The sequence below is a fragment of the Coregonus clupeaformis genome, chromosome 8 (genome assembly GCF_020615455.1).
Source record: "Coregonus clupeaformis isolate EN_2021a chromosome 8, ASM2061545v1, whole genome shotgun sequence".
Taxonomy (NCBI): Eukaryota; Metazoa; Chordata; class Actinopteri; order Salmoniformes; family Salmonidae; genus Coregonus; species Coregonus clupeaformis.
The window spans coordinates 65,160,810-65,173,108 of record NC_059199.1 but is presented as its reverse complement, the minus strand read 5'-3'; the positions used below and the strand labels follow the sequence as shown (position 1 = coordinate 65,173,108).

Here is a 12,299-nt window from a genome sequence, read left to right as displayed (position 1 = left end):
AATTTACAGTTAGTGAGTACATACATTTTTCATATTGGCCACCCGTGGGAATCGAACCCACAACCCTGGCGTTGCAAGCGCCATGCTCTACCAACTGAGCTACAGGAGGCTCCACATCCAGTTTCTTCACCAGCGGGATCATCTGATACCAGCCACCCAGACAGCTGATGAAACTGTGGGTTTGCACAACCAAAGAATTTCTGCACAAACTGTCAGAAACCGTCTCAGGGAAGCTCATCTGCATACTTGTCGTCCTCACCATGGTCTTGACCTGACTGCAGTTCAGCGTCGTAACCGACTTCATTGGGCAAATGCTCACCTTCGATGGCCACTTGCACGCTGGAGAAGTTTGCTCTTCACGGATGAATCCCAGTTTCAACTGTACCGGGCAGATGGCAGACAGCGAGCGGTTTACTGATGTCAACGCTGTGAACAGAGTACCCCATGGTGGGGTGGGGTTATGGCATGGGCAGGCATAAGCCTCAGACAACAAACACAATTGCATTTTATCTAAGGCAATTTGAATGCACAGAGATACTGTGACGAGATCCTGAGGCCCATTGTCGTGCCATTCATCCACCGCCATCACCTCATGTTTCAGCATGATAATGCACGGCCCCATGTCATCGGATCTGTACACAATTCCTGGAAGCTGAAAATGTCCCAGATCTTCCTTGGCCTGGATACTCAACAGACATGTCACCCATTGAGCATGTTAGGATTCTCTGGATTGACGTGTACGACAGCGTGTTCCAGTTCCCGGCAATATCCAGCAGAGTATACTTTTTGTTTATGAACGTCAGGGTTGAGGTCAATTCCATTTAAATTCCAGTCAATTCAGGAACTACACTGAAATTCCAATTCCAATTCTCTTAAATGTTTTTCAATTAGGAAAATGTGTAATTTAATCTGGTTTAGTTTCTGAATTGACTGGAATTTAAATGGAATTAACCACAACCCTGATGACCAATGAACAAATAATACATGCTGTATCCCCAAAAAAATCACTAGAGGGAAACATTGCCTGGTATGTCTTACCATGAGAATGGACCTATCGTCTTACCTTACGATATGGAATAGCATGATTACAAGAATGTGGGATTCTGTGTACAGCACTTTAAAATGAAAGTGAATGTGATCTCTAAAGCAAACGGGATATTGTTTGAAGAAATTCTATTGGGTATGATGTCCATGGATGCCACACAAGGAAGCAGAGTTGACCTAAAAAATCGAAAGTGAAACTATCTGAGAAACACTGTCAAAACATTGGAGGCAGAACAAGTAGGTTAATTACGAGAGAAAGTATTGGGGATTTATTATTCTCCTAAATTGATGGGATGACTAATTTAGAAAGAATGCAGTCTTGACTGGGCTAATGTAGGCTGTGACACCTGGCAAGGCTGTGATTGATGTGAAGAGCTGTTTTAGGGGGTAAAAATAAGATAAGGATTGTGTCTTCAAATTCTAGACTATACTGGTTCTTTGTGATCTATGAGTCTTCCTTTGACTAGGAATGATGTCTAAGGGAGCTGGCTCTTCTCACTATGATAGGTTGTTATGATAATCTTGTGCCTGGCTGAAGTGTGTAACAAATGGCGCCGAGGGAGATGAGAGCAACCCCTGAATCAACGGATTGGCTGAGAAAGTTTAAACCACGCTCAAGTCTTTACTCTAATTGGCCAGCAGAGAAGTGGGAAACTCCCTCTGTCAGAGTATTTGGGTATTGTTTCTGGAACAATGTGTGAGTTCTCTGGAGTGTCCTGCGAGACATCACAGAGAGCCCGTATATACGAAACATCATATTTACCATTGAAGGTTTTTGCATTAATTAAAATAACTAGTATACCTTAGAAGTCGTGTTGACCTCTTTTGTTCCTGATACCAGATTTGAATTGACGCGACTTTGACAATTGGTGACCCCGACGCGGTCTGGTAGAAGGGACTTCGCTGGATACTGTCCGGCCCATTTGGTCAACTCTTTAATCGAACCGTGTGTTTCACAAACTGCCCGGGCTTCTATAAAGGTAAGCAGATACCTGTTGTTAAATAACCAAAGATCTGCAAATTGGCTTTATCCAAATTAATTTTGTGAAACACCTGTCTGATGTAAGTGAACTAAATTATGAAACTAATATGAGTAGATAAGCACAATATTGTGACATGCAAACCTTTGCTAAATGTGATGTTTAAAACCATGGTACCAGAGTGTTGATTCTACCGGCAAGGTCCGCTAAGAGACGGCTAGGTTCAGGAGACAATGCTGACATCTACCGGCAAGGTCCGTAATTGCGACATACGGCTAAGGTTCGGAAGATATAGGGAATAATTGGTTTAAGTAATTGCTATCGGCAAGGTTCCGTAACTACGACAGTACGACTAGGTTCGAAGAATTACACGGCAAGGTCCGTAACTACGAGGATACGGCTAAGGTTCGGGAAATTTTAGATATAGGGAATAATTGGTTTAAGTAATTGCTATCGGCAAGGTTCGTAACTACGACAGTACGACTAGGTTCGAAGAATTACACCGGCAAGGTCCGTAACTACGAGGATACGGCTAAGGTTCGGGAAATTTTAGATAAATACTAGCGACTGGCAAGGTCCATAACTTCGAGGATATGGCTAGGTTCAGCGGAGTATTTTTTAAAGATAGTAGAAGAGGCTGTGTGCTCAAATAGATTGTGTGTGGAACATGGGTGTCATTTATGACTGTGTGACATTTTGACTGTATGATAGGATTATGACTGTGTATTGTGAGTGAGGGCGATAACTGTGTACTATTTTTGCTGTGTGATAACTGTATACTACGCTTAACTGTGTACCATTTTTGGCTGTGAATAGAAATAATATTTTAAAACAGTAAATAATGAGAATTACAAATAGGAAATAAGGTTTAAATTGTGCAAACGTTAACAAAAGACACCCATAGGAGGTACTATAAAAAGTTAAACAGTGCGAGTGTTGTCGTATGCATGAAAGTGTGAATGATAAACCTGTATACCTTGATAGAAAACAAATTGGGAATCATAAGACGTCTGTGGCTGTCCAAACTGTATAATTTGGGAATAACTGTTGGATTTATGGTTGCTTAAACCCGTTAAAAACAATTGGGAACATAAAGCTAAAGTGATGAATTGTGTGACTGAACTAAAACGTTTGAACTGATACATTTGAAATATAACGTTTGGTGTTTGAAATAGCATAATACTGCTTTTGAATAGTTGTGTCGAAACAATTCGGTTTAGTATTTGATTTGAGGTTTGATGTTTGACATAGAATAATACTGGTTTTAGGTGCTTGGTTTGGGCTATTTGGTTTATTATTTGATTTAACGTTTGATGTTTGACCGTGCAAAATACTGGTTAAACAATTAGACCGAAATCATTCGGTTTATAAACGTGCACCAACTTTAACTAATTAGGTGGGAATTATTTGATTTAAATAAATGGACTGGAATACTTTGAGTAACGGCGGAATATTGGAGGCGCGCTGGGACGAGAAGCAGCTCCTCACAGCTCCTCAAAAAGGTAGAGTTGCAAGGGGAGGGGCTGGAGAGAGCGAAAGTGTGGCTTTTGGAGCCATGAAAAGACTGGGAGATGGCTGGGAACGCATGTGGGTTTCTGACGAGAAATTTTCTAAACTTGCTCACCCGACCGTCGTGGGTGAGAAAGTAGAGAATGTTTACATTTGCATTTTTGTAATTTGGCAGACGCTCTTGTCTAGAGCGATTTATGGGAGCAATTGGGGTTGAGTGCCTTGCTCGAGGGCACATCGGCAGATTTTTCGCCTGGTCGGCTCGGGGATTGTAACCGGCAACCTCTCGGTTGTTGGCGCGGTGCTATTGGTCACTAAACTGCCAGCCGCCCCATATGAGTTTAAGATTGTGGCGTTGTTGGATAATGTGATGGTGGAATAAACTAAGTAAATGTTGTTTTAGACGTAACGTATAATATAGTACAAAACAAATAGAGGGTTAAATTGAACTAATTATCATGGTAGAGCTAACGTAGTACAGTGAGGGAACTTCATTTTGTGTCAGAGGGTAAAATGAGAAATCATTGTAATATGCTATTGGTGGAAATCTATTTATCATTTCAAGGCATGGAGTAACAATCTGCATTTATGAGTGTAAATTCCACGGCTGATGTGTTGATTGAATGGGTACGATGGAGTATTTGGTTTGGTAATGTTGAATGGACTATTTGTAGCGAGCGTGTTTAGGGGGTTAAATAGAAAAACTAACTTATTCAATAGGGAATCAAAGAGAGAGAGTTTTTTGCTGAGGTGAAAGCTACTGCGATTTTCATTTGGTGACGTCACTTGCTCTATGAACTGGGAGTGGTTACTTTGAGAGCATCGCAGATGGTGTGAAGTGACTGGCGATGTCCCTGGTTCGAACTCAGGTAGGGACAGTAGACAAAGCTTTCGCTGTGGGGCTATATACCTAGATTATTATGTGGATTGAGAAATATGAAAGGTTGAATTAGATAGCTTAAATAGAAGTATTCTAGAAAAGTCTATGAAAATATGTTACCAACGATAGCAAGTATTTGTTTTATTAATTAGGGCCTAATCAGAGAGAACAGTTAAATAAATTGAATAGCGAACTGAAATGGGTTAGCGGGAAAAATACAAAATAATTGGACGATTTTAAAACGATAATTTATTTTGGTTAGGATGAAAGTATGCATTGGCTGTTGTGCTGGGGAATAGCGCCAGCCTGTAGTGGGTTATGTATTTGTTACATAAACTTATATTTTAAATTAAAGTGATGGAATAGGCTACAATTATAACATTATCAGAAAAAAGACACAATTTAATGTGAAATAGTTATTACAAGTATTATTGATAGTTATTACAGTTATTATCATTGATCCAGTAATGATATAAGGATAGTAGAGGAAGGCAGGGGATTTAATCTCATTTAGGGAAGTTATATTAGGAAGAAAATACCATTAAATGAGGGAACATTTGATGTAACCGTGATTGTATTGGCTAAAAACTCAAATATGACATTTACAGGGAGGACAGGAACAATAGAAGGGAAGACAGGTTTTCCTAGGGGGTTGAATAAATAATTGATTAATGGATCATTTGAGATGAGATCACATGTAGCAGAGTTAAGGTAATCAATTAAATAATCATTGTATACTCGAGGAATTTTGAGTGGTTTAATGGATTAGTTAGGAGGAATTAGAATGATACAAACAATTATTGATGGGTTAAGACTGGGAATATCTATCATGTTTTGTGTGTACTACCATCTTTAGATTATAACTAGGAGAAAGAGATTAGCTCATCTCAGTTAGGAAGTAGGTCATAAAAGTGAGCTATCAAATTGAGTGAGGCCTGGCTATTTGTGATTGTTGTTTTTTTCAAATTGGGTTAAAATGGGTTCACAGAGCCAGAGGCTGTACAGAGAAAGGTGGAGCCCCATGTTGCCCTAGTGAAAGAACATTCAGAGGAATGGTTAACACTAGGTAAATGGATAAAACAGGGGAAAAACATTACTGACTGGCAGAATACACCAAATGGGGATCAGTATGGCCACTCCACTGGGACATATAGAAGAAAGTTAAATTGGAGAGCAAAAACCCAGCCCAGTGTCCATCTGGAGATAAGTTTTAACGGATGACAGGAAGAGATTTTCTTAACTCAGGAACAGGAGGCTGAGTTAGAAGCAATTCCGTTCAAATTATGGTCACAAGGATAACAGATGTAGGACTAATTAAGGGGGTAGCTCCAGTACAAGTGATTCCTCGATTCGATAATAGACCATACCAAAAGCAATATACTATGAAACCAGAAGCAATAAAAGGGATAACACCTACATTTGAGCATTTACTTAAGGGAGGGGTGATAATTCCTGGAGATGAGGTACAATGAAACTCTCCAATGTTTCCTGTTAGAAAGGAGGCACCTAGCGCCGACTGGAGGATGGTCATGGACTTGCAGGGGGTTAATAGAAATATCATTGCTGAAATACATTGCTGAACCAATTAAACCAGAGAACTCCTATTTTACAGTGATAGATTTAGCTAATGCGTTCTTTAGTATCCAAGTTCATCCGGATAGTTAGGGGTGGTTTGGCTTTACTTTTCAGGGAAGGAAATGGACTTAGGCTAGGATGCCTCAAGGCTACTTGGAAAGTCTTACAATCTTAGCCCAGGCTATAACTAAGAATTTGGGAAAGTTTGAACCTAGGGAAGGAAGCAAATGTTAGTTTATATAGATGATATTCTATTGGCTGATCCCACTCAGGATGGATGTAAGAGGGATACAATCCAATTGTTAACCTTCCTGGCAGAACAGGGACACAAAGTGAGCAAAAAGAAACTTCAACTTTGGTAGAGTGAGGTCATTTACCTAGGACACACTATAACACAGGAGGGGCGAATGTTAAATTCATCCAGGAAAACTGCTATATTTGAAGCGCCAAAACCGTTAAAACAAAAAACAAATGATGAGCTTTTCGTTAATGATAAAGTGCTGTAAAGTTTGCGTACTCCATTATGTACTGCATACGGGTAAATTAAGTGATCTTATCTATGGGAAGGCAATGGCAGCCCATGGTAAAATCATTTGGAACTCTAAGGAGGCATACATACATCAGGGATGTTATCCAAATGGTAGAGAGTAACGAGGGATATGACATTGGTAGTGATTTAAAGATGATGAGGTTTTTTGGTGGGCTATTAGATATAACTGGGTTAATCATGAACATAATAAAGATTTTTATTCTTTGTTGCTAGACAGAAGACTTAGGTGACCTAAGAAATAGACTTGTCATGTCCAACAATTAGTCTTCAGGTCAAGCCCGGGAGAGCCTGGGTAGAACAGAGTTTGAACTAAACATGAGTGTTTTTACAAGATAAGAGATTGAATGATTGGATTACTAAATGATTCTGAACTGGATGAAAGTTGAATTTAGCTGCCATAAAAGACAAAGGAAGTGTGAGGAGTAATAAAGAAGCAAAAGATAATCTAAAAAATTAAAGGCATGGCAATTGGATGATAAATTACATAAGGAGGGTTTAGAAAGGTGGTAATATTGACACATGGGCAAATCATGTGTCAAAAAGGGGGAGTGATAGGATTAAATAATAGTGATAGGATTAAATAATAATGATAGGATTAAATAAAATAAAAAAAAACAACAATAGAAATTGAGAGCTCAACATGTATGTGTGAAGATAGTTTATTAACCACACCCGTATGTCAGAGGTTCTGTGCCCCACAGGTGAACTAAAGGAGAAGGTGACCCACTCTATCACACCAGGAGACTGGGTGTGGAACCAGTCCCTAAAAGAAGAAAAACTGGAAGCAGGCCTGTTGGGAAGGGCCCTATCAAGTCCTATTAGATCCATCTGGGTGCATGTCACACACTGCAAAAGGTAAACCCAGTTACACCTGATGAACAAACACAGAGTTAGGAGAAAGATCCGATCACCATTAGGGCTCGGGGGTTGGCTCCTTAACGAAGATTCCCTTACCCTGTCTGATCATCCCTGTGTGAGTTTGGTAGAAGGTGAAGTAATGGGTTGGCGTCTGACATGTTCTCAGGGCAAGGGTGGGGATTCACAGGTTTCCTGACGGTAGGTAGCTGTCTGATTGTGGGGGCCATATTCCTAACACACTCAAACCCTTCTGATCAGCCGAAAGTAGTAGTTAACCTAAAACAAGTTGATAGAATAATACCTGAGCACAGTCTATGAAGGCATAGGATACAGCTAGACGTAGGGAAAGGGGAAGATTAGGGACTTTAGGGGAGGACATCACTGTATGTGTGTCGCCGTGTACATCCTGGGACTATGTAGTTGCTCATATCGAGAGCGTGGGGGATATGTAAATCTTCATACACAGTTTGGGGACAGGTGTAGTGTTGTGAGGGTAGGGAATTACCAGAAATGGCAGTGCGACCCATAGAAGGGTAGGTTCTGTCTGAAAGTCTGAAGTACGCAAAAACAGGTTACAGACCTGACAAGTGAGATATCCTCTTCAACTGGGGCACCCTATAGAGTAAACCTCTCTGAGGGAGGTAGTGAGACAGTGCAACCTATAGACCTGAAGAAAGTAGGACAGGTGGAGACGGGGTGTAGGAATCTTGACCGGTGGTTGGAATGGATTTAGTATACGGCAAGAACTATGTCTAAAGAGGACTGTTATGCCTGTGGGACAGCCAAACCAAGGTTAACAACTACTCCGTTCCCCTTGACAGGCTTTGACTCTCTGTCAGGTTTATCCTCCATACAAGCCACCTGGGAATGTGGTGAAAGAGTCTTGTAGTAACTTGAACTATTAGTATCCCCCGATAACAAAGTCATTCCGACCTAGGTTGCCTACGTTTGAAGTCTCAGGGGATTCTAATTGTTATTCTAGGACTAGTAAGATAGGATACAGAGTAGGGCATCTTAGCTCTGCTCCTACACAGAGAATATCACAACTGAAAGAGACCATGACTAATCTCTCCTCTTTGTTGCAGCCAGAGGATTGTAGGAACTAAAACCAGGCCCGTGCTGACATCTGATGGTTGTGTGGTGATAACTGATTGTGAACTCACCTACATACGCAAACAATCAAACGTGTCAGAGACTGGTGAGTTGTCACGTAGAAAGTAGGACCTCCTCCCGGGATCCTTTGATGAAAGGATCCTTTGATGGGGTAGGAGTACCTCGAGAGGTTCCAGAACAATTCAAAGCTAGGAATCAGATCGCAGTTGAGTTTGAATCAAGTATTTTTGGTGGGCAACAATTAATAAAAACGTAGATTGGATAAATTATATTTACTATAACCAGCAAAGATTTATAAACCACACTTGTGATGCAATAAAGGGATTAGATGAGCAGACAGCGTCAACTATCTTAATGACAAGGCAGAATAGAATAGCTTTAGATATGCTTTTGGCTGAGAGGGGCGGAGTTTGTGTTCTGTTTGGATCTATGTGCTGTATTTTCATCCTCAAACAATATAGCACCGGACGGGTCAGTGACAAAAAGAGCTTCATGGGAGTAACTACACTGACAAACAAACTGGCTGAGAGATCTGGTATTGAGAGCTCCATAAACGGATGGTTTGATAACATATTTGATAAATGGAAAACTATTGTTGTAACTATTCTGGGTGAAGTTATAGCCTCTATGGGTATACTTGTTCTTTGTGGATGTTGTCTTATTTCCTGTGTCTGAGGTTTGGTGAGAAAAGAGATGGAGAAGGTGATTTCCCACAGATGGTGAGATAAGGCCCAATCCTGGACTCCAACCTAGGAATGGAGGATATGACCTACCAGGCTTGGTGGAGTGACACTAGAGGGTGTCTAAAGGGGGCCAAGATATACTTATCTGTTTGTGTTTTATGTTTTAATAGTCTTATGTTTTGTGTTCTATTAATCCTGTGTTTTATGCTTTATTAATCAAGTTAACCATGTGAATGTTTGTCTTTTCTTATGTGATGATTTGAAGTTCCTTGGTGACTGGTAACAATTTGCAAGTGGGGTGTAGATGGACTGAGGGTTTGCATTTTTTAGTATCATTATGGCCTATTAATAAAAGTGTGATTTTTGTTTGTATTGTATTATAATGAATGACAATCTGTGTTTTCTTATTTTTTGAATCACACCTTATGAGGTGTGAAAAGGGGGACTATTGGGGATTTATTATTCTCCTAAATTGATGGGATGACTAACTTAGAAAGAATGCAGTCTTGACTGGGCTAATGTAGGCTGTGACACCTGGCAAGGCTGTGATTGATGTGAAGAGCTGTTTTAGGGGGTAAAAATAAGATAAGGATTGTGTCTTCAAATTCTAGACTATACTGGTTCTTTGTGATCTATGAGTCTTCCTTTGACTAGGAATGATGTCTAAGGAGCTGGCTCTTCTCACTATGATAGGTTGTTATGATAATCTTGTGCCTGGCTGAAGTGTGTAACAAATGGCGCCGAGGAGATGAGAGCAACCCCTGAATCAACGGATTGGCTGAGAAAGTTTAAACCACGCTCAAGTCTTTACTCTAATTGGCCAGCAGAGAAGTGGGAAACTCCCCTCTGTCAGAGTATTTGGGTATTGTTTCTGGAACAATGTGTGAGTTCTCTGGAGTGTCCTGCGAGACATCACAGAGAGCCCGTATATACGAAACATCATATTTACCATTGAAGGTTTTTGCATTGATTAAAATAACTAGTATACCTTAGAAGTCGTGTTGACCTCTTTTGTTCCTGATACCAGATTTGAATTGACGCGACTTTGACAAAAGGTAGAAACAATGTAAAAATATTTTAGCAACTTTTCCACAGCCAGTCAGTTGCACCGCATTTGGATCTATAAGGCATAGATTTTAGTTTTTCTATAGTAGTAACTATACAGTACTGCATTTATTGTTGTTACTATCTATATGGATGTTTTGCTTTCTCTCAGTCCTGTCAAATTAACGCTGTACAGCTGGTATGGTGATCAGGGTTGACTTTCATTCAGTTAGTTCAGTAAAAATGAAAAGTCTTCATAATAAATGATGGGAGATTTGAATTAAATTATTCCCTGAAATGACCCCAGCCCTGGTGGTGACTATACAAATAACTCTCTATAGAGGAGAAGATGGAGTTTAGTTCAGTAAAAAGGAAAAGGTTTGTGTTGTTCAGTGACACCTTGTATACTTTGTATGCATTATGATATCATACTTTGTACTCAAATTAGCACACTTAAGGCTTGATTCAATCAGTAGAGAATATATGTGTTGTACTTCACGTTTAAAGATAATTTCTGATTGAGCCGACATATTCAGCGTTTACCGTGAATGCAGTCTCGCAACTGCGGGAACATTGCCTTTGTCAACCGCCCTATAATGCGGATCTTCAGCGCTACGGATTGAATTAAGCCTTAGTCAATCATCTTTTGGGGGGGAATAAATCATGGAAACATACTTGAGTAAATAATCATTTGAGTTGGGAGATTTTAGAAAAGAAAACCTCTCTATGTCTACATCTTCAATATGTTTTTTCCCCAATAAATATATTATTGCTGTATGTGTACAACACATATAGCCTAACCAGTACAGCCAGAAGAGGATAGGCCACCCCTCTCTCTGAGCTGGGTTCCTCTCCAGGTTTCTTCCTTGATGGGAGTTTTTCCAAGCCTCTGTGCTCTCACTTCTGCTTCGCTTGCACTTTGGGGTCTAGGCTGGGTTACTGTAAAGCACTTTGTGATAACTACTGATGTATAAAGGTCTTTATAAATACATTTGATTGATTGATATCATCTGTTTACAAATTGGTGTCAACTGTGTGTCCGTTAGCAGAGCCATGCCAGCGAAGTCGGTGCAGTTCAGCGGTTGGGAGGCTGTGGTTGAGAAGTAGAGTGTCCTGAAACCTGGTCAGGCACCGCGGGGCAGACAAGGCTACACCATGTACCATGGAACCCACCGTGACAGAGCCCGAGCCATCATCACAGGGGGTTCCAACCCTCGGCCGGGTGGCACGTTGGGCCCGGGGGTCTACTGCAGCCGGGACATAGCCAAGGCACAGGGCTACCCCAGTGGTTGCCCCTCTGTGGAACACGTGGTACTGCAGCTGAAGGTCCGGGTGGGCCGCGTGAAGAAGATGGATGGGCAGAATGTAGCAATGTGGCACTCGTGGCAACAGAGCGGCTACGATACGGCCTGGCTGCCCTCCACCGTCAATGGGCGTGAGGAGGACTGCGTGAAAGACCCCAAGCGGGTGGCAGTGAATGGCATCGCGCACTGTGGCGAACCAGCCACGAAGCACGCCCTCGAGAAGCTCATCAGTCAGCAGAGACAGGGGCGGAGTCAAGTGGGCGGGGACACGAGGCAGGGGATTGTGGCCGGGTGTAAGCGGTGCAAGAAGCAGACACCGATTGGCCACTCTCTGGAGGTGTGTTTGGGGTGTGGCGCCACAGTATGCCCGTTTATGGACAAACATGTCTGCAAAAAGAGCAGTTGAAAGTGACAGCTTCTAAATACTGGAGACTTTATGATGATGACATTACTGGTTCATTCGACAATAAAAAAAGGTTTGTGTGGAATTAAATTAAGCTTTGTTGGTGACTTCATTATAGGTTTATTTGAAATCGGACAGCTCACTCATTGTCCCCCATGATGAAATCGGAGGGGGACTATGGATCTGTCTCCGTCCATTTGTACATTAGTACGTACAGTACGTACATTAGTTAGTCACACGCAAGGAGTCAATGAAATCCATTTGAGAAAAGGCCTAGGGAGAATCTCAATTGGGATTTGCTAAATTCCTCACGTCCTCTCCTCTGTCTTCTCCCCATCGAGGAGAAGACAGAGGTT

The 12,299-nt window shown here is 41.3% G+C and overlaps 1 pseudogene; it reads left to right on the top strand.

Moving 5' to 3' along the window:
- The first annotated feature begins 1,046 nt into the window (after window positions 1-1,046).
- Window positions 1,047-11,946, top strand: LOC123491491 (annotated as a pseudogene).
- Window positions 11,947-12,299: the final 353 nt, after the last annotated feature.